This window comes from Canis lupus, chromosome 10 (genome assembly GCF_011100685.1).
Source record: "Canis lupus familiaris isolate Mischka breed German Shepherd chromosome 10, alternate assembly UU_Cfam_GSD_1.0, whole genome shotgun sequence".
In the NCBI taxonomy this organism is placed as follows: domain Eukaryota; kingdom Metazoa; phylum Chordata; class Mammalia; order Carnivora; family Canidae; genus Canis; species Canis lupus.
The window spans coordinates 31,528,782-31,555,688 of record NC_049231.1 but is presented as its reverse complement, the minus strand read 5'-3'; the positions used below and the strand labels follow the sequence as shown (position 1 = coordinate 31,555,688).

At 46.3% G+C, this 26,907-nt stretch overlaps 1 protein-coding gene, 2 long non-coding RNA genes and 1 pseudogene across 9 annotated transcripts in view; 2 read left to right on the top strand and 2 right to left on the bottom strand.

Annotated features, from left to right (window-relative positions):
* LOC102154248 overlaps positions 1–866 on the top strand; it is a 65,667-nt gene extending 64,801 nt beyond the window's left edge. For all 4 annotated transcript variants that reach the window (XR_005365658.1, XR_005365655.1, XR_005365656.1 and 1 more), the window contains one exon: positions 730–866. This is a non-coding gene — a long non-coding RNA (uncharacterized LOC102154248). The remainder of the gene's footprint in view (positions 1–729) is intronic.
* SYN3 (synapsin III) overlaps positions 1–23,867 on the bottom strand; it is a 453,900-nt gene extending 430,033 nt beyond the window's left edge. The window contains exons 1-2 of one of the 3 annotated variants that reach the window (XM_038550748.1): positions 23,754–23,862; positions 4,924–5,085 (exon numbers count right to left, since the gene is read on the bottom strand). The gene's annotated coding sequence lies outside the window, so the exon portion shown is untranslated. Of the gene's footprint in view, positions 1–4,923; positions 5,086–18,116; positions 18,538–23,753 lie in introns of those variants that run through there. The other 2 variants (XM_038550747.1, XM_038550749.1) reach the window with 2 other exon arrangements.
* LOC100684425 lies at positions 14,596–15,219 on the bottom strand (annotated as a pseudogene).
* Positions 23,868–24,023: 156 nt separating the features above from the next.
* LOC111097668 overlaps positions 24,024–26,907 on the top strand; it is an 81,122-nt gene continuing 78,238 nt past the window's right edge. For both annotated transcript variants that reach the window (XR_005365647.1, XR_005365648.1), the window contains exon 1: positions 24,024–24,268. This is a non-coding gene — a long non-coding RNA (uncharacterized LOC111097668). The remainder of the gene's footprint in view (positions 24,269–26,907) is intronic.

The window sequence follows — 26,907 nt, the reverse complement described above, 5'->3', positions numbered from 1 at the left end:
ATCAGGACGGCCTTCCTGACCACCCCTAGCACACTCCAGAATGGGTAAGGGGGGTATTCCAATGTTCTTGGAAACCACTTTTCAATTTCTTTCCACCAGAGGCTGATTGCTTTGTTGGTTCACAAGTCTCAGTGATATACCCATATCACCTGGAGCTCCTAGCAATACAAATTCTAGGCTTCACCCTCAGAGGCTCTGATTTTGTAGGTTGGAAAAGTAGCCCAGAATAAGCATTTAACAAGCTCGTCAAATGATTTGCTGCAGTTGTTGTATATACCACATTTTGAGAAATACTTCTCTGGATCAGAACATCCAAAATGGGAAGTGCATCCCCTAAGGCTTTTCAAAATGATGCACTGCAGTGTACGTAAAAAATTGTTTGAACTTTTATTTCCAAATTTTCAATCTAAATTCTTTTTTGTGTGTACATTTTGTGGTTACAGTATATGTGTAAAATATTCATGATTTGTACATAGATGAACACACCTACGTTGGGGTGGGCAATTTGATAGTTTGAATTATTCGTTACAATTCTATACTTCTCCCAGAATCTACAGTTTGTCAAGTGATTTTGCAGTTGTTTCCACTTGAAGCTGAGTGACTCCTTTGCCCACTGACTTTGGGCTCAGCCATGTGACTAATTTTGGCTGATGTGATAGTACACCAGTTCTGAGCCACAGACCTAAGAGACATCACATGTTTCCACTTGCCCTCTTGTACCTCTGCCAGTGCCATGAGAACATGTCCCGTGGATCTGATGAGGAACAGAGACACCTGAAGAAGACTTAGACCCAAGCAGTACCTTAGAGTCATCCAGATGAGCCCCACCAAGATGCGTCAGCTCCCAGTCAACTTGAAGAAGCATGAATAAAACAAATGCTTATCAATCTATACCATCAAGTTTGTGATTGTGTGTCATGTATTGGCTCCTAATACAGCAATGACTGGCTTAGATTTCGGGATCACTGAAGGCAGGGTCTGTACTCCAGCTCTGTATCCATAGCACCTTGTACAACCTCAGTAGATAATAGAATTAATTGATTGATTCTTTCTCTATTTCCTGAGAAAATTCTAATCAATGCTCCCTGTGGCCCTGTTTGAAAGGGGTTAGGTTTAACTCACTTTTCTAAAACCAACTACAAAGGCTGGGACTTCTCGGGTCCCCAGATCACCTTTCCTGCAGTCACACAGAGAGCTTGTCCATGTGCACCCCAGGCTCCTGTATAATCCTGAGGTCAAAATACCACTGCCTATTACCCCTAACATTAGATATCTGAGTGGCCCAAGGGCTGACCTTGCTTAGGTTTTCTTTTCTGTGGTCATTTGGGGTTTCTACTTCAACAGCCCCCAGTGATCCAACAAGACTGTGGTATCCAATCTCTGCCTTGAATCTATGACTGGGGTCCCAGAGCCCTCTTTCAAGGATTGGTCCCCAAGCATTCCCCCAGGAGGATCTACTTCCTAACTCCTGGGAGAGCATTGTAACTCCTAGTGCTATGGCTGCCATGCCCATCTACCTGGTTGGAAACTCAAGGGCTAGCCACTTCCAGGCTCTGCATTCTCTGCAGGGAGAATGTTCTGCTCCCTCAATCCCTGCCAGTGAAAACTCAGAAAGCCCCTATTGTCCTGATCTTGTTGAGAAAACCTGGCTATTGTATACAATGGGGAAAATAGTATTCAAGGGAATATCCAAGTCTCTGCACAATCACTGTGGGTCTCTGTTCTCCAATGCCTGTGCCCTTGGAGCAGCACCTGCCTGAAGGGCCTCTTGCCCACACCTCCCTCTGCAGCAACAGGCCAGGAAACACATTTGGATTATCTCTGTATGAAGTCAGGAGGTTTTGAGGTTTTGGGTATGCCAGTGGGGTGCATAGTATGGCTGGGAACAGCAGAATACAGTGGGGGACCCTTGATGATACCCTCAGCAGAGCTGCCAGTACTTCATCTTGCATATGGGATTGCTCAGAAAATATAAGTTGGGTGGCATCAACTCCGTCTTTTTTGTCTTTGTCCCATTTACAAAGAGTGTTTCCAAGGAGGCTTTCTTTCCTTCCCCCTTCCCCCCTCCATCTCTTCTCCCTTCCTTTTTTTTTTTTTCCTTAGATTTTTATTTATTTATCCATGAGAGACACACAGAGAGAGAGGCACAGACATAGGCAGCAGGAGAAGCAGGCTCCATGCAGGGAGTCTGATGTGGGACTCGATCTTGGGACTCCAGGATCATGCCCTGAGCCAAAGGCAGGTGCTTAACCACTGAGCCACCCAGGCGTCCCTCTCTTCTTCCTTCCTTTCCTTCTTTTCTTTCTTCCTAATTCTTTATCTTCCGTTTCTCCATTAAATCAGAGCTGCTTTTTCAGGAACTAATTTTGAATTTTTTTTAAAGATTTTATTTATTTATTCATGAGACAGAGACCGAGAGAGGCAGAGACACAGGCTGAGGGAGAAGCGGGCTCTATGCAGGGAGCCTGATGTGGGACTCAGTCCTGGCTCTCCAGGATCACGCCCTGGGAGGAAGGCGGCACTAAATCGCTGAGCCACCTGGCTGCTCCTAATTTTGAATTTGAAAGGGACTTGGAAGTTGATACTATTTCTTAGTCCATGCAGAACTCCCTTCTATAGGGCTTGTAACGTAAAACTTACTGCTATCATTTACTGAGCAGCTATGAAGTGCCAAACACAGTGCTATTGTTTCCAGGATATAAATATATATGAATCCTGCTCAGGAAGTGCCATTACCCTCACTTTACAGAGGAAGAAACTGAGGACCAAAAATGATAAGTAATTTATGTGGTCACTCAATTTGTAAATAATCATCACAGTTCTGTCAGGCATTGTTCTAAGCACCAGACACATATTAACTCATGCTTCCTCTAGTCTTATGAGGCAGGTGTGCTATTATCACCTACACTTTACAAAAGTGGACAATGAGACCCAAAGTTACACTGCTAAGAGGCAGAGTTTCTATTCAAACCCAGGCAACCAGGCTCCTGTGAGCATGATCCTAATCACTAGGCAGCACTGCCCCTCGATGGTAATAGGATTCAAACCCAGGGCATGGGCCTATTGATTTTCTCTCATGTCACGGTACCTTGGGCCTCCTTGAATCTGCAATCTGGCTTCTAGGATTCCATAAACATAGCTTAGTGTATAGAGCTGCTCAGAGTTCTGGTCACCTACGCCCTGGCCCCCATGCAATGATTTTACATCTCTGTTCCCTCTGCCTGGCATGACCTTCCCTTCACTCTATGTTCTTCAGCTGGTTACTTCTGATGCAGCTCATTCCCTTCTCCCTTAGGGAGGCTTCCATGACTACTCTCACCAACCAACTAAGACTAAGAGAGCTGCTTTGTGTCCCTGCAAAGCCCTGTGCACACTTGTCCCTGTGGTTTGAGGGGAGGGACCATGTCTGGCTACAGAATCACTGAGTTAGAGATAGTAGTAGGCACAGCTGGGAGCCCAGAGTCAAGAAGGATGCCAGCATTACTACAATCCAGGAACCAGACACGGTGTTTCCTTGTGCCAGATCAGAAAACACACAGAGCCAAATAAATAACCTTCTTCCTAGAGATACAGGAGAGGCTCACTCTGAGAGTGAGAGGCTCACTTGGAGAAAGGAAGAAGGACTGAAATGAAAGGAAACGCCAACTTTATCTGGAACATCTGAACGAAGCTATTAACAGGTAAAAGAGAGACAGAGAGACACACAGAAAGACACACACACACAGAGACAGGGAGACACAGAGACAGAGAAGGGCATAGAGAGGGACAGAAAGAGAGCAAGAGAGAGACAGGGAGACAGAGAGAGACAGAAGTAGAAAAAGAGAGACAGGGGAAGAGCACAGCCCGTGGAGACCAGGCTGATTACTGTACATCCAATCCTATCACCTTCAGGTGTCCGCAGCCTCCTGTCTAAGCTTGGCAGGGCAGATGGCCAGCCTGGCGGTGCTTCTGGCAGGCAGGTGCCATCCTAATGAGTAATTTAGCAAGTTTACTCTGGAGAGCAGCAAAAGCATGCTATGAAACATCTTAAATTTATCAGATCCCAAACAGAACTCCATTTTCTGCCATCTCCCCACCCCAAACTGCCCTCTCTTCATCTTCCCATCTCAGTAAATACCACACTTGGTTGTTTAAGACAGAAATGTGGGAAGATCCCATAATTCTCCCCTCTCCAGCCACCCTCCACAGGCCATCAACTCTCCTCCCCAATACAGCCTCTGAGTGCATCTACTTCTTCCAACTCCACAGCTACCACTAGGGTCCAAGCCATCGTCATCCTCACCTGGACCAACAAGGAAGCTCCCCTCTGCCCTTCCTGCCCTGGCACCTGCTTCCCTGCCGTGACTCCCACCCCTCAGCGGTCCCCACTGTGGTCTGGATAGCACTCAAGCTTCTTTCACGGCCTCGGGGGGAGGAAAAGACACATCATCTGGACTCCCTTCCCTTAGCTCATTTTCTATATCCAAACTGGCCCTTCTATTTCTCAAACAAGCTGACTTCACTCTCTAGCATCCCTGCCCCAATACCCTCAGGTCTCGGCACTTGCTCTTCCCTCTGCCCAGAATTTTCTTCTGTCTTCCCCTTGCCGCCTCCTTGTCATTCAGGATGTCACTTCCTCAGCGTCCTTTCCTGACCATTCCATTTAATACTGACCCTAGTGCCCTTCACCAACTACAGTAGGCCCCCTTTATTCACAGAAGGTATGTTCCTACACACCCTGTGGGTGCCTGAAACCACCAATGGTATCAAATACTCTCTATGCTATGTTTTCTTCCTATGATAAAGTTTAATTTATGTATTAGGTACTGTAAGGGATTGACAACAATAGCTAATAATAAAATAGAACAATTATTACCATACACTGTAATAATAGCTATATGAACACGGTCTCTTCCTCAAAATAGCTTGTTGTCCTGTACTCACCCTTCTTATGACGATGTGAGATGATAAAATGCCTACGTGATGAGAAGAAGTGAAGCGGATGATGTAGGTATGGTGACACAGCATAGAGGCTGCTATGACCTTCTGACGCTACCACAGGAGACCATCTGCTTCCAGACAGAGGTTGACCACAGGTAGCTGAACCTGCGGGAAGTGAAACCGCGGATAAGGGGGGCCCACTGTGTATCTTCTTCCCTTATCCTGCAGCATTTTCCTTATATTGAGAGTGGGTTCACTTCCTGCCAGACTCCCCCATGACCCTGCCCACTTCATTCTCATCCTGGCACCGTGCACAGCACTTGGATGCAGGACTGACACACTGCACACTGAGGAAGCATCTGGTAAAGAACTCTGGGATTCCGGGGGGCATGGGCTGTGCTCTGGCAGAGACAGTTACCTGGAGGGTCTGGACCTGGAGAGGGCCCCTGTGAAAGACACAGAACTGCGCAGTGTGGCAGCCCCGCTCCCATGACCTTGTTACCTGATGGGGAGACTACACACACAAGGAAGAGAGTTATCTAGGATCACTCAATGAAGTAGAGGCCAGCCCAGGCCCAGAACATAGGTCTCCTAAGTCTTTAGCTCGTGTTTTTTTCCTGACTCCAAATTACCACAATTAAAATATAAGATTCTCTGTATATCAATGCTTAGTTCCCAGTCATTCACTTCACCCTCTCCAGACAGGGAGCACTCTTCTATTAAATAGCAGAAAGTAATAGCCACCATGTGACCCACTTGCTTCCTAGCACTGAGCTCATTACAAGCATCATCTCACTAATCCTCACAGAACCCTGTGAAGCAAATAGTACCATTAACCCACTTTACAGATGAGAAACTAAGGTTGAAGGGGGTGAAGTGAACTGCAGACCACCATGTACCAGGTTAGTGGCAAAATTCAATCTTGCCTCTACATCAGTCTAGTCTGTCTCCAGATGCAGCCCTTCAACGACTGCACAGCCCTGGCTTGCTGGCCTACTCTCCCCTAACTCTCCTGGTGCTAAACCTCAGTGGGGTACTCCCTGTAACCTGACACCTACTGGGCAGCATTGTGACAGACTCTGCAGTGCCCTTCACCTCAGAGAGCCTGAATCCAGGCACTGGTTCAGAAGGTTCTGGGAACAGCTCAATTATGCGGGCTCAGCTGCAATTATGGGGACATAACTCCCTCTTGCAGGCTAGGAAAGCTGGCAGCCTCACTGCTCGCACAAAGGGGCTGGTGTGGGCAAGGCTAGCATACATATGTCCACTAAAGGAGGTGAGTGGTGACCACTACCACTGGCCTTCTGTGTGACCCTGACTATAGTGAAAATGATGACAGTAATACTAATAACAATAGTAATAGCAGCTAATATTTTTATACTATTTCCTAGGTGCTAGGTCCTTTTTTAAGCCCTGGTCATATATTAAACCAATTAGTCCTAATAGTAATCCTTTGTTATCATCCACTTTACATACAGAGGAAACTGAGGCCCAAAAGGTAGAGTAACTTGCACAGCTGCCACCAGGATTCTGTGTGGTATGAAGATTCGACCCAGATGGCGGACTCTACTGTATCCCTAGGCATCCCCAAGGCAGGTCACCTCTCTACTCATAGGCTTCTTTGCTTATCTATAAAATGAGGACTGAGGAACTCTGTTGCATATCTTTGATGCTTACTTTCAGGGGCAAGAACCAGACACAGAAAAGTGGTTTCCTCTCTCTCCCTTCCTTTATCTTGATGCCTAATAATATTTGCCAGAATATATTAATAATAACATTGCCTGAATTCTTGCTCCATGCCTCATACTCTGCTAAGCACATTACCTGCACTCCCTCCTGCACTCCCAGCAATCCTAGGAAGAAGGGTCTAGTACTCTGATTGAGAGCTGTAGCATGTGAGGCTCAGAAAGGTTCAGTAACTTGCCCAACATAACACATAAGTGGCAAATTCCAACCAGGTCTGTCTGACTCTAGGGTCTAGGTCCTTCACTGCAGGCTTTGCCTGTTTATTTCCCCTCCTCCCCCTTACTGCAGCAGCCGAGTTCCTGAGTGCAGGAAAGGTGTTATAAGTGCCCCGGGCTAGCACTGTGCAGAGAACATGCTTGATGGATTAATAATGAATTAACAAATGAATAGATGAAAAGGAGGAACAAAGGGGGGGTAAAAAGAAAAATCTAAGAAGAACATGAGGATGGAAGGAAAAAGAAGAAAAAGAATGAGGGGTAGATAAATAAAATAATGAAACAGAATAGATGAAAAGAAAACAGAAGACTTGGACAATGAGAAAAAGGAAAAAGGACTAGATTAGAGGAATCCCAACCAATGCTGTACTCTTACTCACTCCCCTGCTCTGCAGTGGCTTGCTGCTGCCAGACCCTCCCCCTAAAGCAGTCTTGGGAAATGGCTAGCCTTAGCCAAGAGGCAGTAATGCCCCCTCAGGCAGGCACCATGATACCAATGGTTGATGACATGTGACAGGCAGAGGGAAGCGCCCACGGGAAGCAGAGCTTTCATATCCTAGATTTCCACCCAGATTCCCCAGCAGCTGCTGCCGACTCCTTCCAGAGAGCAGCCCTCTCCTCTGTCACTCGCAGGCAAGGAAGGGCTTTTTTGGCAGCTGCCTCCTCTAGCCCCCGCAGAAAACAACCATTTCTGTTGTGCTCACCAGTAAAACTGCTGAACAAAAGCCAGACTCGCCTTCACAACCACCAATTTTCACCTCCATTATTTCTTTAAAGCACATAAAGCTTTTCTCACATCCTTTCCCAGGGAATTGGGACCTGCCTCAGGACAGAATCCTTCCCAAGATGCAGAGACTTTGAAGGACCACACAACATAGCAGGACACTGGGTCTCCAGGCTCTCCTGTACTCTTTACTGAAAAGGCTGTTCTGGAACTTTTGCCTCTCTGCCCCCAGGGCCCATGGCTCAGTTCTGCAACAGCAGAGCTGAGAGCCCTAGTCAGGAAATCCTGTTTCAGACCCCCTGGTGTACCTCCCAGGGCCCTTTTCCTTGGTGATGCTCTACCAGAATCATCTCTAACATTGAGTATGTACCACACAATGAGCACTTTCGATGCACCAGGCTCAGCACTAAGCAAGAAGTATCTCTTTCCATCCTGACAGCAATCCTGGGAGATGAATGTCATCAATCTCTACTTTAGGGATAAGGAAATCCACATTCAAGGAGGTGAAAATAACACGTCTTAGGTCACCCAGCCAGCATGGCATGGAGCCAGGATTCAAATTAAAGTCTGCCTTTCCCCAAAGCTCATGTTCAAAGTTGTTACACTCCAGAAAGGTATTTTAGTCTCTATATTTGTATATTTAAGATACCATTCCCTTTCCCCCTTTAGCTCTTTATTCAAATGTTACCTTTTAAAAAATTGCAGCCCCTTCTCCAACACCCCTCTCCCCCTTCCCTCTTTTGTCTGTAATACCCACTGTCACATAACATGTATCTTACCTTTGTCATGTTTCCTTTCTGTGCTCCCTACAACTTGAATGTGATCCCCATAAGGACAGGAATTTTGTTGATTTTTTTTAACTGCCACATCTCGAGCACCAACCAGAAAGGGTTGGTACATAGAAAACATTCAAAAGACATTCGTGAATCAAAGAAACTTGGTGAATCCATCTTCAGCACTGCCAATGGTTTCTTAGATGTTTCTGTATTATAAGCTTTTTGAGGACAGAGACCATATCAAATTTACTTTCAGACAGCCCCATAACAGAGGAGATTATTCTGGGTGTGGGGCTCAATAAAAGGGAAGCTTTGACAGTCACTTCATTTCTCTCAACTTCTAGCTCGGACATGTAATCTCTTGCATAGACCACTGCAGAAGTGTGGTTTCCCTGCATATATTTAGGTCTCCTCCAAATGCATTTCCACAGGATAGACTGTCAGAGACATTTTTTAAAAACAAAAACCTGCCCAGGTCACTATCCTACTTAAACAAAGCAGCTGCTCCTTGATGTCAGCCCAAGCCCTTCCATGCAGCACTGAGGCCCTTTCTGATCTGTGCCAGCTTTGTCTCCAGCCTCATGTGGCACCATTACATTCACTAACACATATCTGCTCACTTGCCATGTGTTCTTGTACATGCTGTTCCTGCCTCTTGGAATGGCATCCGATTTTATTCTTCTCTAAGCCCCACCCCACCCCATGGGATCAGTGTACTCCATTCATCTTTCAAAACTCAGCTCTAGGTTCAGAAGCCTCCCTAGAACTCCAGCTCTCTCTCTGCTAAGAGAACTTTAAAACTCTCCTAGATCACACTACACTCCTTCTGCACTGTCTGGAGTTCTCTTGTGTAGCAAACTCAACTACTCAACTGCTATGCAGTAAATGTTTGTGTCCCCCACAAATTCCTGTGTTGAACCCCTCTAATCCCCAACATGATGGTATTTGGAGATGAGGCCTTTGGGAGATAATCAGGTCATGAGGGTAGAGCCTTCATGATGGGATTGGATGATTGCCTTTCTAAGAAGAGACACTCAGAAAGCTTACTTCCTCTTTTCCTGCTCTCCACAATATTAGGACAGCAAAAAGATGGCCCTCTATGAACCAGGAAGAAGGCTCTTACTAGAACCCAATACACTGAATACCCTGACTTGTGGGCTTCCCAGCCTCTGGAACTGTGAGAAATACATGTCTGTTGTTTAAACTCCCAGTCTACAGAAATTTGGTACAGCAGCAGTTTAGAACCTTGAAATAAGATGGGAAAGGGGCACCTGGGTGGCTCAGTCAGTTAAGTGTCTGCCTTTGGCTCATATGATCCTAGCACCAATCTCTCCGCCCCCCCCCCCCAATAAATAAATAAGTAAAATCTTAAAAAGAAAGAAAAGAAAGAAGAAAAGAAAGTGGGAGTGGCCTCAGACCCATCAGTTTATTGTACCTCTCTCTGAAATCTACAGAAAAAAGGAGAAAAGCCTGTTAGTCAGAGCCTATTGATTTTTCCTTAGGAAACAATGCACATATATTTGGTCGCTTGCCTTCCTTGACTTCAGCCAAACAGACGGGATAAATCAGAAAGAATTTTGCTGTAGGAAAACACACTAGCTGCTTGAAGCACAGGAAGTTATGGAGAAAGACAGATTTAAAAGAACTCTAAAACATAATAACCTGGGGCCATTTAGTGTATGGGCAAACAGTTCCACATATAACAACAATTTTAAGGAGCATCATGATACTACAACACCTTATGTTACTCTTTCAAATTTCACAATAGATATACCATATTGCTATTAACTAGACAAGAAAGAATAAAAATAGTAAGTTTTAACCCAAAAGCTAAAATCAAAGAAGAAAACTTCTGACATAAAAGTGTATTACTGAAATAGTACCTGCAGGGAAAACCCCACAAATGTCGCCCAAGGACTGGGATACTGTAAGCACAGCGTATGTGTTACTGCTGCCACTCCGGCTTCTCCAGCCTCTCACCCTCTACAGATGCCCCCAGAGGGCGTATGCGGCATAACAGTTAAAACCATGGGCTCTGAAGTCCAAACTACTTGCTTAATAATGCCAGCTCTTCTACTTTGTAGCACTGCACCCTAGAGCCAGTCATTCATATTTCAGTGCCTCAGTTGTTCATCATAAAACAGAAATAGCCATTCTATCTCATCCACAGGCTTGTTGGGAGAATTAAATGGGTTAATCCGTGTAAGGCGTTTTGAACTATGCTTGACGCACAGTGAGTAGTAGTCATGCTACAGGAAGATGGGGCTCAGCAACCTTGGTAAGTTGGCAAGATCATGTGTGAACAGGAAATACAGAGTCTGTAAGCTTCAAAGAAGACCCAGTGTGGTCCTAGAGGCAGGGCATCCTTCTGCAAATCTCTACACACAGTACCCCCAGCTGGCTCATTCTCTCCTCAAAGGCACTTGGTCACAAGACAGTCACTCTGCACACCCAGCACTGGACTGCCAGATACCTTTCACTATGGCAGGCCTCTTGTTAGTATCTGGGCAGCTGCTGGGTGGTGGCAACCACTTTAGACTCATTGAGCACAGGAATTTCCATGATTCATCACTAACTCCCAGACACATGCTCTCTGGTCAATAGTCATCATCATCACCCCACCTATACTATACTACTCTAGGATCCAGCCAGTCTCTATCATTCTTCCAAGCCTTTACTCTTTCTCTTCCCACAAAGCCATGCCTGGCTGCCCTCTCCACAGCTTCCTTCAAGTCAGAATTCCCACTGAACATTGAAACTCTGGCATCACTTGTCTGAAGTCCTCCCAGTTCCCCCAAAGGTTTCTCATAATGGTCAACCAATCCCCTACACAGAATGATCTGTGGTGTTGCTAACCACAGGCTTCTTACTTTTGGGGCAGGAGCCTAACCAGCTCATTTTTAATAAATTTCTCACCTGATTCTTACAGACACTGAAGTCTGAGAGTGGCTGTCCAGAGAGCTGGCCTCACAAATATTACCCTTAGTAAATTTTCCATCACCTGCAATATCCTAGTTCTTTTCACATGATCTCTCTGAGCACACTCGGTTGTATTCTGTAAACTGCTTACAGTAAGTCTCCTTTTACTAGTCTGAGAGCTTCTTAAGGGCAGATACCATACCTGAGTTATATTTAAATTCTCAGCCCCTCCATCACTATAGCCATTCTTGACATCTCTTTTCCCTCACATTTCACATTCTACCCATCATCAAGTTCAGATGGCTTTACTTTCAAAAGTTTCTTTGATTTTTACCTCTTCTCACCTCTTACATCCAAATGACTTTAATCCAAATTGCCATCATCTTTCCCCATGGACTACTACAATAATCTGCTACTGATCCTTCTGCTTCCACCCCTCCTCACTACAGCAGCCCTCCCACACAGAATCCAGAATGATTCCTTAAAAACAAGTTAACAATTTACAGAACACATATTCAAGAAAGCACTGATATCCACAAGATATAAAGAATACTCCAAACTAAATAGTAAGAAACACAACAGCAATTTAAAAAATGGATAACAGACTTGAACAGAACCTCACTAAAAAGGATATAAGGATGGCAAATAAACATGTGAAAAGATATTCAATATCATTGGCTACTAGGTAAATACAAATTAAAACCATGGAAAGAAATAATAAACTATTAGAATGGCTAAAATGAAAAATGCTGACAATGACAAGTGCTGACAAGAATGCGGAGTACGGGACACCTGGGTGGCTCAACGGTTGAGCATCTGCCTTTGGCTCAGGGCATGATCCTTAGAGTCCCAGGATTGAGTCCCATATCAGGCTCCTTGCATGGACCCTGCTTCTCCCTCTGCCTCTCTCTTTGCATCTCTCAGGAATAAGTAAATAAAATATTAAAAAAAAAAGAATGCAGAGTAAGTGGAGCTTTTACACATCGCTGATGGGAATGCAAAATGGTAAAGCCACACTGGAAACGGTTTGGCAGTTTCTTAACAAATTAAGTGCAAATTTTTTGTTATGTCCCAGTGATCCAACAGTTGGGTGTTTATCCTAGAGATCCAAAAATGTGTGTTCATACAAAAACCTGAGCACAAATGTTTATAGCAGCTCTATTCGTAACTGCCCAAACCTGGAAACAACCCAATTGTCCTTCAAGGGTAAATGAATAGACAAACTGTGGTACAACCACACAATATTTAGCCAGCAAAAACAAACTATTGACACCCGCAACAACATGGATGAATCTCTAAGGCATTGTGCTCAGGGAATGAAGCAGCCTCAGAAGGTTATATATGGTATGATTCCCCTGACCACACAATCCTCAGAAAGACAAAATGGTCATGATGGAAAGTAGAGCTGTAGTTGCCAAATGTCAGAGACGGGGAGTTTGTGACTACAAAGGGACATTAGGAGGAAGTTTCTGGGTGATGAAACTGTTCTGTGTCCTCACTGTGATGTTGGTACTTCCATGAATCTACACCAAAACAACGTCAAATTTCTATATGGCAATTTAAAAAAACCCAAAAGAATAAGTCAAACCATTTAACCTCCCTGCTCAAAGCCTCTGGGGAAAAGTAGAATGCAAACCTCTCTCTACAGCCCATGAGTCCCTACCAGACCTGGTTTTGGGTACTTTTCTAGTTATACCTTCTCAAACTTTCCCTCTGCTGAAATAGCAACTCCTCAGAGACCTTTTTTGTTTGTTTAAATTTATTTTTTTTATTGGAGCTCAATTTGCCAACATATAGCATATCACCCAGTGCTCATCCCGTCAAGTGCCCCTCTCAGTGCCCGTCACCCAGTCACCCCCATCCCCTGCCCACCTCCCCTTCCACTACCCCTTGTTCGTTTCCCAGAGTTAGGAGTCTCTCATGTTCTGTCATCCTCACTGATATTTTCACTCATTTTCTCTCCTTTCCTCAGAGACTTTTAATGGATTTTTCTATATGGCCTTCTTCCTATGCCCTTACACTGTTTTATTTTTCTTCATGGCCCTTGCCACTGACATCCTATAATTTAATTGTTTCGTAGTTATTTTCCATTCCCCCATCAGAATATAACATCTTGTCTGTATGGTCATTGATCCCAGTACCTAGCACACTGCCTATCACAGTATAAGAACTCAATAAATATTTGTTAAATGGATAAATACACAAACCCAAGGAATGAAAATTCAATGATGAAATTCCCCAATGCTTTGAACTTGGAGCTATGAGGGGAGAAACCCTCAAATTACCTGCTCAGTTGGCCCCTGAGTAAAGAGCATTCCAGCCCAGAATATTTAAATCAGTTACTAGAGTTTTACAACTGGATTAAACACATTTCCCTTCTGAGTGCTTAGTTAGGTGACAGCCATGAAGGTGAGTGAGGAGGGAATAAGGCTGCAAGCAAATGCATTCTAAAAATAATGTCACGTGAGGTTTCCTGAAAGTTTATACAAAACTATGTAGAAATACTACTAATGTGGGCAAAGAAGTTTGAGGTAAGATTGAAGGGGAAAAAAAACCACGTCTCTGTAACATTTTTCGGTGGAGAACAAATAAATTAGCCACTTACAGAACACCTACTCTATATATGTTCAGGCACTCTTTTAAGGTTCTCATTTAAGCCCCCATCTACCCTCAAGGTGAGGTATACTGATCCCATTTTCATAAGTGAAAAAAAAAACACGGAGAGGTTAAGTAACATGGCCAATGCCAGAAAATGATATGCGAGGTAATGTTTTGAACTAGTGCTTTGAACTCAGGTCTGTGAAGCTTTCAAACTCATTCTTTTTTTTTACTTTGGATTTTAGAAGCAGTATTCAGAGGTAAGAGGGTGAACACTATGCAGAGGAGCCAAACAGGACATGCCAAACTCAAATAGGAAATGCCAGCCTGGACACAGGTGGCCAGGCTCTTCTCTAAAACTTTTCAAAGACCAGCATAGACAAGTATGCAAAGCAAGTTGCTGATTTCTTTTCAGTAAAATTATACTGAGCATCTACTCTGTAACAGTTCCCGGGCTCAAGGTTTCTACACATATTATTTCACTTAATTTTCATTATCATTAAAAAAAAAACTGTTAAACACATTTAATGGTATTAAAAACTGTTTATCTGAACAGAATAGCATTATAACTACAAGCAAGCAAGGACACTTAAAAATTCTCCATCCCCTACCCCATGCAGGTGAGGAATTTTATAATTACTTTAAAGACAAAGCAGTAGAAAGACCCAAACAACTGCATATAGACTTTGTGGTGCTACTTCTCTTAGTCTAAATCAGTGTTTTACACACTAGTTTGCACATGACATCTTGATGACAAAAGTGTAGAAGGTGGACTTACCCACTGGACAGCCTCTACCATCAGTATACTCTCCCTCTATTTATCTGCTACCTGCTCCCCTCCAACTTCCACCCATTGCTGCTAGCTTTGCCCTTCAGCCCTGCAAAAAACTTATAACTCCTCTCTCCTGTAATAATCATTAGGATATTTGAAGCATGGTATTAAGATGATTCTTTCTCTTTCTCTGTATTTTTATGAAGCTTGATAAAAAATTAGTATTTCAAACTGTACAGTCACCAGAAGTACATAGTTATCAAAAATGCACACACTTCACTTGGCATCTCCAGCACCTTCAGCTTTCTGTGCCTGGTCTGTTTTGGCATCTCCATTTCCTGCAGGGTTATTTCCATCCTTGCCAGCATTACCTTTCCCCTTTTTTCCCTTTGGGTACCTTCTCTCCCTTTTTGCAGGGGCCTTTTTAAGCTTGCACTCTGGCTTTGGAGGAGCAGGTTTAGCAGATAACCTTGCAGATCTTCTCTGTGGCTCATCCTTCACCTTGGCTTTATTTCCTTTAGCATCTCCTTCAGCCTTTCTTTTGGGCATGGTGGTGACAGCAGCAGGGCATAAGCACTGTACGTGGGGATGCAGCGGTGCACGCGCTTTGGCTGATCCAGGGGTTGCTCTCGCCTCTTCTTCTTCACATTGCTCCAAGATGATTCTTTCATTACATTGATCAAGGAAGGAGTCAAGTATCTGCATTGCTCTTTTTAATAATCATTTTTTAAATATTTTATTTATTTATTCACAGAGACACAGAGAGAGAGAGAGGCAGAGATACAGGCAGAGGGAGAAGCAGGCTCCACGCAGAGAGCCTGACATGGGACTGGATCCAGGGTCTCCAGGATCACGCCCTGGGCTGCAGGTGGCGCTAAACCGCTGCACCACCAGGGCTGCCCTTAATAATCATTTGATAGCTTTTTATTTCTGAGTGTACATCTCTGCATATCCAAGACATTGACATCTACCTCCCCATTAGGCAGCCCCACTGATTAAATTCCACACTTTGGGAAACATGAAGCTTAGTTGGAAAGACAAAGAACAGAGACCACATGTCATGTGGCAAGTATTCCTGTAGTGGTATAAATTAGGTGCCAGCCATATACCGAGAAAAAGGGTCAGAGTCCCACCCAGTTCATCCACTAAGAAGGATTGCTGGGATGTCTGGGTGGCTCACCGGTTGAGCTCAAGTCTGCCTTGGCTCAGGACGTGATCCCAGGATCCAGTATCGAGTCCCGCATCGAGCTCCCTGCATGGAGCCTGTTTCTCCCTCTTCCTGTGTCTCTCCCTTTCTCTCTGTGTGTCTCTCATGAATAAATACATCTTAAAAAAAAAAGAAGAAGAAGAAAGATTGCTGACCTGTGAGTTAGACTCTCATGAAATACAGCTTGCATTTGTGAGGCTCCTGAAGGAAACTGGCCACATCTCATACTCAGCTTGCTTACCACTCTTCTTTCATGTTTCAGACACCTGCCACAATGCCAAGTGCAGGTTAAGTATTCAATGATTCTTACCTCAACCCTTTGGCACTTCAAAGGAGCCAAATACACAAATCTCACAAATTCTGGTGAGAATACACAAAGGTGAGAATAGCTAAATTCAAATGATGCCAAATTTCTCAGATGAAGATTTAAAAAAAAAACTCATTAATAACAATACACCTTCAAAGACCTAAGTGAATGAGTCTTGGTTTCCATCCCTGCCATCTATTGACTCACTGAGTGACAGAGAATAAGTCACCTAACTTCTCTGGACCTCCATTTTTCTCAGCTGTAAATTGAGAGCCTTGTCCAAAGGATTCACCTCCAGACCCAGGGTCCCCTAATTTTCTGCTGTCCCAGATATTAAACTGGATAGTCCACATTAATCTGGCCAGACTAGTCAATCTTAAAATCAGTACTTGCTTTATAGTAGAAAGAAGAGCATGCATGGAAGCAAAGGTAGGTAAGGATTCCAGCTCCAGCCCTTTCATTATCCTAAGACGTGCCACCATCTCAGTATGGTCACCTGCACAAATACCAGTCTCAGCATTTACTGTATGATGATCTTGAGTAATTTCTTATCTGTAGAGTGAGGTTAATTCCATCTACTCCCAGTGCTACCTGAGGGAGTGAAATGAGTTAAAACATGTGTACAGCCCTACACTTACAGGACCCATGCTGCATGTTCCTTTATTCAAAGATTCTTTACTTATCCAACCCACTTCATCAACAGCCTCAAATCACAAAGGCTTTTTGTGATCCAAAGCACAGACAGCCAGAGCTATAAGGGTTCTAAAAGTCAGTCCAACTCCCTCCTGACCCTGTGATTGACAAATGCAGAAAACAAGGCTCCAAGAGACACAGCGACTTGCCCAAGGGCCCATATGTTCTTCAGCAGCAAAGCCTGACCCAGAACACAGGGCAGCTGGTACCAAGGGTTATACAAGACACAGAACACTTTGAAGTCTCTACTCTCCCCAAGGAAAGTGATAACTCCCCACACATAACTAAATTCCGAAAAATAAAAATAACAGAGCTTTTATTTCTGTATTGTTTGGAGTGTTGCAAGAGGGAAGTAGCATCAGAGCCTATCTGTAAAATGCAGGCTTTCTTGAATTACAATGAAATGAAGGTCAGAGTTTTTTATCATCAGCCTTTTCCAGTTATTTAGCCACCATCTTCTCACCCCACTCCACCCCATTTCTACTTTTTTAAATTTACACCTTGAGGCTGACACGCTTACACTAGGACCTCTTTGGACAAGGTGAGAAGTTTCAGGCTGGGGCAATAATCCATGCCCCACTAAAAACACACAAGAAAACTGTCACAGCTAAGCCATCCAATAATGCAAAAATAATTCTCCTACCTTAGGAGCTCCAGCACAGGACAACTAGGAAAGCCAAATTAAGGCACACTGATAACTCAAGGGTCAGTGTGACCCCAAAGTTCCCCTCAAAGGACATGATCAAAATCCCTGAGACCATTCAGATGTTTCTAGAGAAACCTCAGCCCAGAGTCTACCAAGGGCTGCTCAGCTGAGTGGGGGCATTGAAGAGAGAGTCCAGACAATATGAGGAGGGGCCTGGGTGATAGCTGGCTCCAGGGAGAAAGCCCTCACCTGACATTCCACTGCTGCCCAAGATTGCCGGAGCAAAGCATTCAACTACAGAGATCATTTGATAGAAAGCTACAACAAGAACATGCTTGTTTATAGCTTCTGGTCAGACACTGTGGCCAGTGTCTCCCAGAATTTAGATATCCCTAATCCAAGCCTCACACTGTGCACTTGAGCAAACAGACCCAAAGAGGGAAACAGTCCTGCCCAAGCTCACACCACATGCCAGGGCTATAAGATGGAGCCTAAGCTTGACCTTCAGCCTAGAGCTGTTCCCTCTCTCTAGACCTCTAGTCTAGAGCTCCCCTCTGCTAGGCCCACTCCCTCTTCCGAAACCCTAGGCTCACCTCCTGGTTCTGAGGATCCTGACAGGTTGAACAATGCCCAGAAGCAGGTGGCAGTTTAGCAATTCATCCAGTGGGACATTTGCAGGCCAGGGCAGCCGGGGGCTGTGCCCGTACCCAGTGGCAAGGAGAGACTGCCGCGTGGAACTTTGAAAGGTTCCTCCCTAAAGGATCCTGCTGCTGCTGCTGCTGCTGCTGCTCCTCCTCCTCCTCCTCCTCCTCCTTCTTCCCTCTCCCTCCTCCTCCTCTGTAGTACTACGGAGACATGTGCTCTGCTTGGGAGGAGGTAAGGAGGAAGATGCAGCTGTTTATTGGAAGGAGAAGGGCAACAATCTGCTAAGCTGGGCTGTACACTCACCCCTAGCAGAAGAGGAATGGGAAAAAAATAGCTCTATCTGCTGCCACAGAATAATTAACCCTTGGGCTCCAGCTTTGCTCCTCACACAGCTGAAGCAGGGAGAGAAACAATACACTTAACCAATGGAGCGCCAGCCAAAGCCATTACATCATCGGTCAGCACTGTCATTGGCTAATAATTCCTAGAAGGAAAAATTCTGCTTTTAGGTGCTTAACCCTTTCATGTTCATCATAGCAATGACTCAAGTATTTGGTAAAGCCAATGGTTCCTGGACTTGTTTTTACCAGGATCATGTAGGCTGCTTTCTAAACATACAGATCACTGTGCTGCATCTGGAACCATAGAGCCCTCAGAGGGAAGACGGGTATCTGTATTTTAAATAGCGTATAGAGTGGAGGACTACTACTGGTCTATTTAGAAAATCTCCCTCTCCAAAAGATAAAAGAGATACTGTTTTTCTGAGCATTTATTATGTACCCAATACTTTACTGTATCATTTCATTTATTTCCTACACTAAGCAATGGACATTATTGGCTCCATTTCATAGGTATAAAAAGTAAGGTTCAGAGAGAATAAGTCACTTGCTCAAGAGATGGAGGCTGGCTTTGAAAACCTGGCTGTTTGCACTCTACCTGGCTACCCCTCTGAAGCTCCCACTAGAAGTCAAACTAAGCCATTTGTCTGCTTATTGCCTCCAGAGCTATAGAAAATACAGAAAACCCTCACAATAAGTTAGAAAATGCAAGTAACCTGTGAAGAACTGGGGAATGAAGAGAACACTGAATTCCCATAGCAGGTGTTTAGGGATCATGAGCCCTCCAGAGAACCATCTCTTTCTAGGGCTCCATCTTTCTCCTTCTACTGCAAATCTCAGCTTAGCTGCCATTTTCTCTAGGAAGCCTCCTCCTACTCCCAAACCTGGGGTAGATGCCCCTGCTCCAGGCTCCTAAGGTCCCCTATATCAGTGGACTGCAGCTGCTTGTTTACTGGGTAAACTCCACAAAATTAGAGCCATTTCTACCTTCTCCACCAACATATGCCCAGCACAGTGCCTGCCATTTGTGAGTACTCAGTCTGGATTGGAGGGAGAGGGAGAAGGGAGGTAAGGCCCTTGCTAGAGTTCTAAATGGCATCATGCCAAGATGGGAACAGCAAAGCCCTGAAAGCCATAAGGTGCACATAAACAAAGTGTCTGACCCCGGGCAAGTTTATTTGGGAGCCAAGGGAAGGCGGCTGGTTTCTTCATCTGATAATGAAGACAAGAGCACTTCCCTTGTAAGTAGGTATGAAGGCCAAATTAAAGAACCATCCAGGCTGTGATGTACTCCTTTACACTGTCTCTCCCTAGATCTCATCCATTTTGTTGGCTGACATCTAAGTGCTGACAACTCTCATATTTATATCTCCAGCCCAGACCTCCCCCTAGGCTCCATGTGGATGTCTCATGGGTATCTCTAAGACAGCACGTGAATTCCACAACCTGCTCCCTACCCAGTCTCCTCTACTCTGTTATTGGTGCTCTCAACCACCCAATCTTTTTTTTTTTTTTTGTAATTGAGATGAAATTCATATAACACAAAATTAACCATTTTAAAATGCACAATTCAGTGGCATGTAGTATATTCATAATGTTGTACAACCACCACATCTAACTAGTTTCAAAATACTTTCATCAACCCAAAGGAAACTGTTTACCCTTTAAGCAGTTATGCCTCATTTACCCTTTTCCCCAAGTCCTTGGCAAACACCAATCTGCTTTCTGTCTCTATGGATTTAGCTACTCTGGACATTTTATATAAATGAAATCATACAGCATATGACCTTTTGTATCTGTCTTTTTTCACTTAGCATGTCTTTGAGGTTCATTCATATTGTAGTAAAAGGAGCATTTCATTCCTTTTTATGGTTGAATAATATGCTACTCTAAGTATGTACTACATTTTGTTTATCCATTCACCTGTTGATAGACATTTGGCATCTACCCAATCTTAAGTGATAAACCCACAGGTTACCCTTGATTCTTCTTCCCTTTCCTCTATTCCCAACACCTAATGTATCAGCAAGTCCTTTTCCATTTTATAACCAAATACAACTCTAGTCCTTCTACTTTTCTCCAACACCATTGCTGTTCTGTAGCAAAGACACCAACATTTCTCTCTCATCTAACTCCTAATTTGTGATAAAAACCCATTCCTCTCCCTCCTCCATTTTTCACTTGGTAGTTACATGAACCAGATCATCCATTAACTCTAACAATATTTACTGAACACTTTCCATCATGGAATTTGCCTCCAAGAGGCATGATGGACAAAGTCATTATTAGGCTTAAAACCCCTCAATGATCTTTCACTGTGAATAAAATCCAAGCTCAGAATGGCCTTCCAAGGACCTGTCTACTGCTCCAAATTCATCTCAAGCTGTTCCCCAATCGCACTGGGCTCCATTCCTCCACCTCATGATCCTTGAACAAGCTGCTCTCTCTGCCTCTTAATCTTGGCATTGCTTGGCATTGTTGGGTCCTTCTCATCTCTCAGATCTCAATATAAACATCACTCCTCAATATGACCTCCCCTAGCCACTCTGTTAAACAGATAGACGTCTCATTCATTTCACTCATTCAAGAAATATGTGTTAATCACTGTGCTGGGATCTTAGGATAAAGCAATATGTGACCTTCTGAAGCCTTCGGTCTAATGGGGAGGACCACTAACGAGGAAATAAATGAAATGAATGAACAAGTACTATGAGAGGAGAGTAAAAGGGAGGGACCTGCCTCACACAGGATGGTCCAGGAGGCCTTTTTGAGGAGGTTATACTAAAACTGAAGAATGAGAAAGTCAATCGGGAAAAGGGCCAATTACTCTCTATCACTTCCTTCCTGGTTGTGCAATGGGATGTTCTATCCTTAAATGTTTGCTCCTGAAAAATCAAAGCATTTAATGTCTGTCTCTTCCCTGATAGACTGCACTGTATTCCCAGTACCTAGGACAGCACCCTGCCATTTAGGAAGCACTCAATGCACATTGTTGAATTAATAATTGATAAATAAATGAATTAATTAACAAGCCACCAATAAAATCACTTCATAAAGTGTAACAAATCATTATTTTGATTGCTGCTGTTGTTACTGCTATTATTTTATGGCAAAAGGACACATACTCTGTTGGGTTTTGGAAACGACTGGGTTAGCTATAAAATAAGAGTAAAAATACTTGACACAGAATACTACTAGACAACTAGGAGAGAATGCATATAGATACCAGGCACTCAATAACGGGAAGTGGTAGTCATTGTGGCTATTATTATTGTTAAAAGTCCTTTCCTCTAAAATGTCTATTTATCCAGCTCTAACTTCCCAACCTACTTTCAGACACAGTCAAGAAGTTTAACGGTGAGAGAAAGGAACACTTTTTAAATGCCTGTTCTGCACCAGATGTAGTGCTAACCAATTTCTGTCAAGTTGTTACATTTACTTCCCAAGGCCACCCTGCAGAGGTGGCTGCTGCGGTACAGTTCTCAATCCCCCTCCAAGACCAAGGCTCCTTACTCTTATATGCTCCACGTCCAGGAGTGCTGGCTGAGTCCTTCTTCAGGAACTGTCTTGCTGAAGGGACAACCAAAGTTATGCCCCTGCATCTACTGGCTGGTCAACATGGGGCTTCAAAGGCTTGGCGCCCCCATGCCTCAATTGAGGCCTCTTTTGCACTGCACCACAGATTCACTTCTCCCTCTGCCCAATCCTGTTTTTCTCACCCCTCACCCACCTTGGATCAGTGAAACTACTCCCCCAAAGTTCCCCTACAGACAAACCTCAGAATCTCTGAGTCCTTTTTCCAGGGAACCTGACCTAATAAAGGTAGTTATATATTTCCTTTTAAATCAGAAAACTGAAAATCAGAAAGATTGATTACATCCTCCAGGCACATAGCTAAAGTGACTTTCTGGTCTGACTCTCAGTGACACCTTGCTTTTTACAACCTCTCACGGTTGAGACTGAGCCTTTGTAAGACAGAAAGAGAAGGGGAGCGGTACCCTTCCCAATCCTCCAGGGTCCATCCCTGATAGCAAGGTTGAGGTCCAAGCCTCCAGAAACGATATTAAAATGGCCCCCGGGTTGCAGAAGCAAGTGTCACACGGACGACAGTCCCTGGCCCAAATCCATGCCCAGAGGCCGGGGAGCAGGGCTCCTGGGCAGTTGCGACTGTCTTCCCCACCCAGAGTACTCACTCCCAAGTCTGAACAGCAGCTACACTTACCAGCTCTCCGCTGCTCCAGGCTCCACCTATTTTTCCACAGAGCTGCCAGAGGGACCTGGTTACTGGTCGGAATTCCTCCACTGCAGCCCATCCCAGGACAAAATCCGAGGCAGTCCAAGGCTGCATTCGAAGGCCTGGGCGTGGATCAGCCCCCTCCCTGCACGCCGACAGCTCGTTTCCTACCCACAGTAAGCCCTGGTCCTACGCGATCACCCGATGGGAGACTGGACTTCTTCGGCTCCCTAACCTTCGCACGAGAAAATCTCTCTGGAACGCCCGCTATCCCCCTGCCCTCCCCCGGCACCCCCTCCCCCCCGCTCCCAGCGGGGCTGACCCTCCGACTCCTCCAGTCCACCCTGGGCGGTCACCCCCGCGCCGAAGCCCTCCTGGCTCGCTCTCCCCCTCGCGCCCGGTACTAGTGTTGTTGGGTAACTATCCCTCCTACCGCGCCCCTCCGCCGCAGGAGCCCCTCCAAGGCCCGTCTTCGCGCCTCAGGGCTCCCTCAGCACAGCGCCTGGCACACACGGCGGCAGCCGGGTAAACGCTGAATAAAGAACTACGTGCGGCGCGGTATGAAGGGCCAGTCTCCGCGGCGAGCTCCGCCGGGAGCCGCTCGGAGACCTCCTGCGCCTCAGGGCGGCTGCAAAGAGGCGACAGCGCGGCAAACCTGACCCCGAGCCCCGGGCCAACAGGTCCTCAAGTCTCCGGAGACCCGGCCCGACGCCGCCGTCCCGCGCCCCTCAGGCTCCCGGGCCCCAGGCAGTTCCCGCGCGCCGACCTGTGGGTCGCACGGTCGGGCCCCGGCCGGGCTGCGGCAGCTGCGGGAGGGCGCGGGGCGCGGCGGCTCGTCGCCTCCCTCCCGCGCCCTCCGCGCGCCCGCCTCCCGCGGGCACAGGGCCGGCGCGCGGGGGACGCGGCCGGGCGCGAGGACGCCGCCGGCAGCCCGGTCTGAGGCGCCGAGGGCAGGAGGGGCTCCCAGTTTCCGTAGCCCCACAAAGTCTACTTCGCGGCGGCGCTCCTCTTACCGTGCGAGCCGCCAGGAAGCCGGCGCCCGGGGCGGGGGTGGCGAGGGGGGTGCCTCGGCCGCGGCGCCCGCCTGAGGATGCGCTCCGGGTCCGCGAGCTCAGCCTCCGCGCCCCACCGCGCTCCAGCGTCTCCCCTCGGCCGCCTGGCCGCCCCGCCGCGCCGCGCCGCGCCGCGCCGCCCCATTGGCTCGGGCGGCCAGGCCCCGCCCCCGCAGGCCCCGCCCCGCAGGCCCCGCCCCCGCAGGCCCCGCCCCCACAGGCCCTCCCCGCGCCTCCCCCCGCAGCGATCCTCACCCCTCCACGCGGGGAAAGTTGCTCCCAGACCCTGAGCTCCCTGCCCTGGCTCAGGCAGCCGAGTGCCGTGATCGTGCTGCATCTCTAGCGTCCCGACGCCCCTTGGGGAGCGCGAAGAGTGCAGCGCCCTTGGAAGCCAGCTTTGGGGAAGGCACCTGACCTCCCGGGACCTCAGGAGGCGCCCCCGAGAAACCCGGCCGCACCGTCTGCGCGCGTCTCAGGTAGTGTGGGGGGCACTCAGCGCCCGGGGTGCCACAGGAACAGGACCAAGTCTGTCGCCCTCAGTAGCTCGCATGGGGCCTGGGTGGGGGCAAGCTAAATGCGGGGAAACGAAGAAGATCACGTCAGATTGTTATGGCAGAGAAAGGTGGTTTTAAATAAGAAAGGGGGTCGGGGACGCTGTGAGTAAGATGGTTCCCTGCGGCCACTTGGGGAGGTGGGAGTTGTTCTGAGAGTTGAAATGTGAAAGGGATTCCCCGGCTGGAGGAAGAGCGTGGCCGGCAGGGGGCAGCAGATGCAGCGTGGTTCTGCGGCCGGAACGCAGACGAGGAGGGCCCGGAGCGCCGGGCGAGGGCAAGGTGCGCTAGGCTGCAGAGGTGGCCGGGGCGGAAGTCCCCAGAGCCCCGAGGGCCACCCCGGAGAGCTTCGGCTTGTTGGAAGAACAAAAATAAGCCACAGAGGGATCCCTGGGTGGCGCAGCGGTTTGGCGCCTGCCTTTGGCCCGGGGCGCGATCCTGGAGACCCAGGATCGAATCCCACATCAGGCTCCCGGTGCATGGAGCCTGCTTCTCCCTCTGCATGTGTCTCTGCTCTCTCTCTCTCTCTCTCTGTGACTATCATAAATAAATAAATAAATTAATTAAAAAAAAATTAAAAAAAAAAAAAGCCACAGAAGCGTTTTAGGGGAGGGAGGGCCATGACATGTTTAAAAGATATGCTGTTGTGTGGAGAATAGATTTTGCAAGAGAAAGCATGACAAAGCAGGGGGGTCAGTTTAGGAGGTGTTTTAGTCTGCTCACGCTACCGTAACAAAATACGGTAGGCTGGTTGGCTTAAACACCAGAAATGTATTTTCTCACAGTTCTGGTGGTGAAGAGCAAGGTGCCAGCGTGGTCTTTTTCTGTTGAGAGCTCTCTTCCTGGCTTGTAGATGACTGCCTTCTCCCTGTATCCTCCAGGGCAGGGAGAAATAAAGAGAGCAAGTTCTGTCGTGTCTCTACGTATGAGGACACTGACCCCATCATGAGGTCCCCACTGGCAACTCAGGGTCCCACTGTATGGCAAAAATGAGTTGTTACTCAGTAACAATCTGCCCCCTTAGGCAGGTACACACATCTCAGTATGCCACAGTCTCTACCTTGCCCTGCTCTATCACATCTTGCCAACTTCACTTGTTACATTACTGCCTGTCACCAAAGTTCATGATTCCTGAGCTAGTCTTACTCCCTTAGTTACTAAGGCATCATCCAAACTAGTTACCCTCCAAAGGTCCCATCTCCAAATACCATCCCATTGTGGGTTAGGGCTTCAACATGTGAATGGGGGGAGCATAGTTCAGTGCATAACAGGAGGATACTGCAGAAACCCAGGCAACGGATGACATCACCTTAGACCAAGGTGGTGACAGTGGAGATGGAGAGAGGAGACCAATTGAAATACATTTTTAGAGTATCCTGGATAGGCTTGATGATGATTGGATTTAGGGAATGAGGAAAACAGATTAACAAAGAATGACTCCCAGGTGTTTAGCTCAAGCCATCCATGGGATAATGGTGCTGTTACTGACATGGAGACTAGGAAGGAACAGGTTGGAGGCAGAAGGAAATTAAAAGCTCTACCGTGTACATTCTAAAGACCCATGAGGCAACTTACAACAACAACAGTGTCAGGTTCTCTTCAAATTGTTTTGCATATATTAGCCAATTGTACGTATAATTCTCAAAATAATCATATAGTAGAAAAGTACTCTCATTGTCGCCATATCACAGATGAGGAAATGAAGGCACTTGAAAGGCTTAAGCAACTTGCCCAAAGTGAGGGCTGGATACCCAAGTGTAAAGCACAGACGTGAGTCTGGGACTGGAGATGTTCCCCGGGGTAGTGTTCTGACCTGAGGCATCATGAGAGGAGAGGAGAGCCAAGGACTGAGCCCTTGGAAGTTTGTCTTCCAACATCTCCATTTACTGCATTACCCTTAGTAAGTGACCTCAGTCAACAGGAGGGAGTGACCCAACTGTAGTAACTAAGGGAGTAAGACTAGCTCAGGAATCACAAACTTTGGTGACAGGCAGTAATGTAACAAGTGAAGTTGGCAAGTTGTGATAGAGCAGGGCAGGGTAGAGACTGTGGCATACTGAGATGTGTGTACCTGCTTAAGGGGGGCAGATTGTTACTGAGAAACAACTCATTTTTGCCATATAGTGGGACCCTGAGTTGCCAGATGGTCTGAGTTTTATTAAAGGGTCAGAAAATCAAATGATGTTAAATCTCCAGGTTTTTACATGTTGGCAATTAACTTTAAAAAAATTTAAAGGACTGTGTGAGCCAAGAATGTTGAGCAAAATCAAACCCATGTACAGGCAGGATTTGCCCCTTTGGCTACTACTTTCCACCTCTGTATTAGGCAGTACCTCAGATTCTTCCTAAGTTTCTGTTCACACCCAGATAATGACAATCGTGGACATAAGAGGATCAAGGAAATCTCCACTCAAAAACCCAGCATAGTCTTTGATGGTATTTGGCCCATCTCTGCCTCTACCCACCTGCCATATCCTTTCTAAGTTTCCATTTCCCCACCTGTGAAATGATGTCAGAGAAGAGCTCCCCTAAGATACCTCCCAACTCTAAGATTTGGACTTATA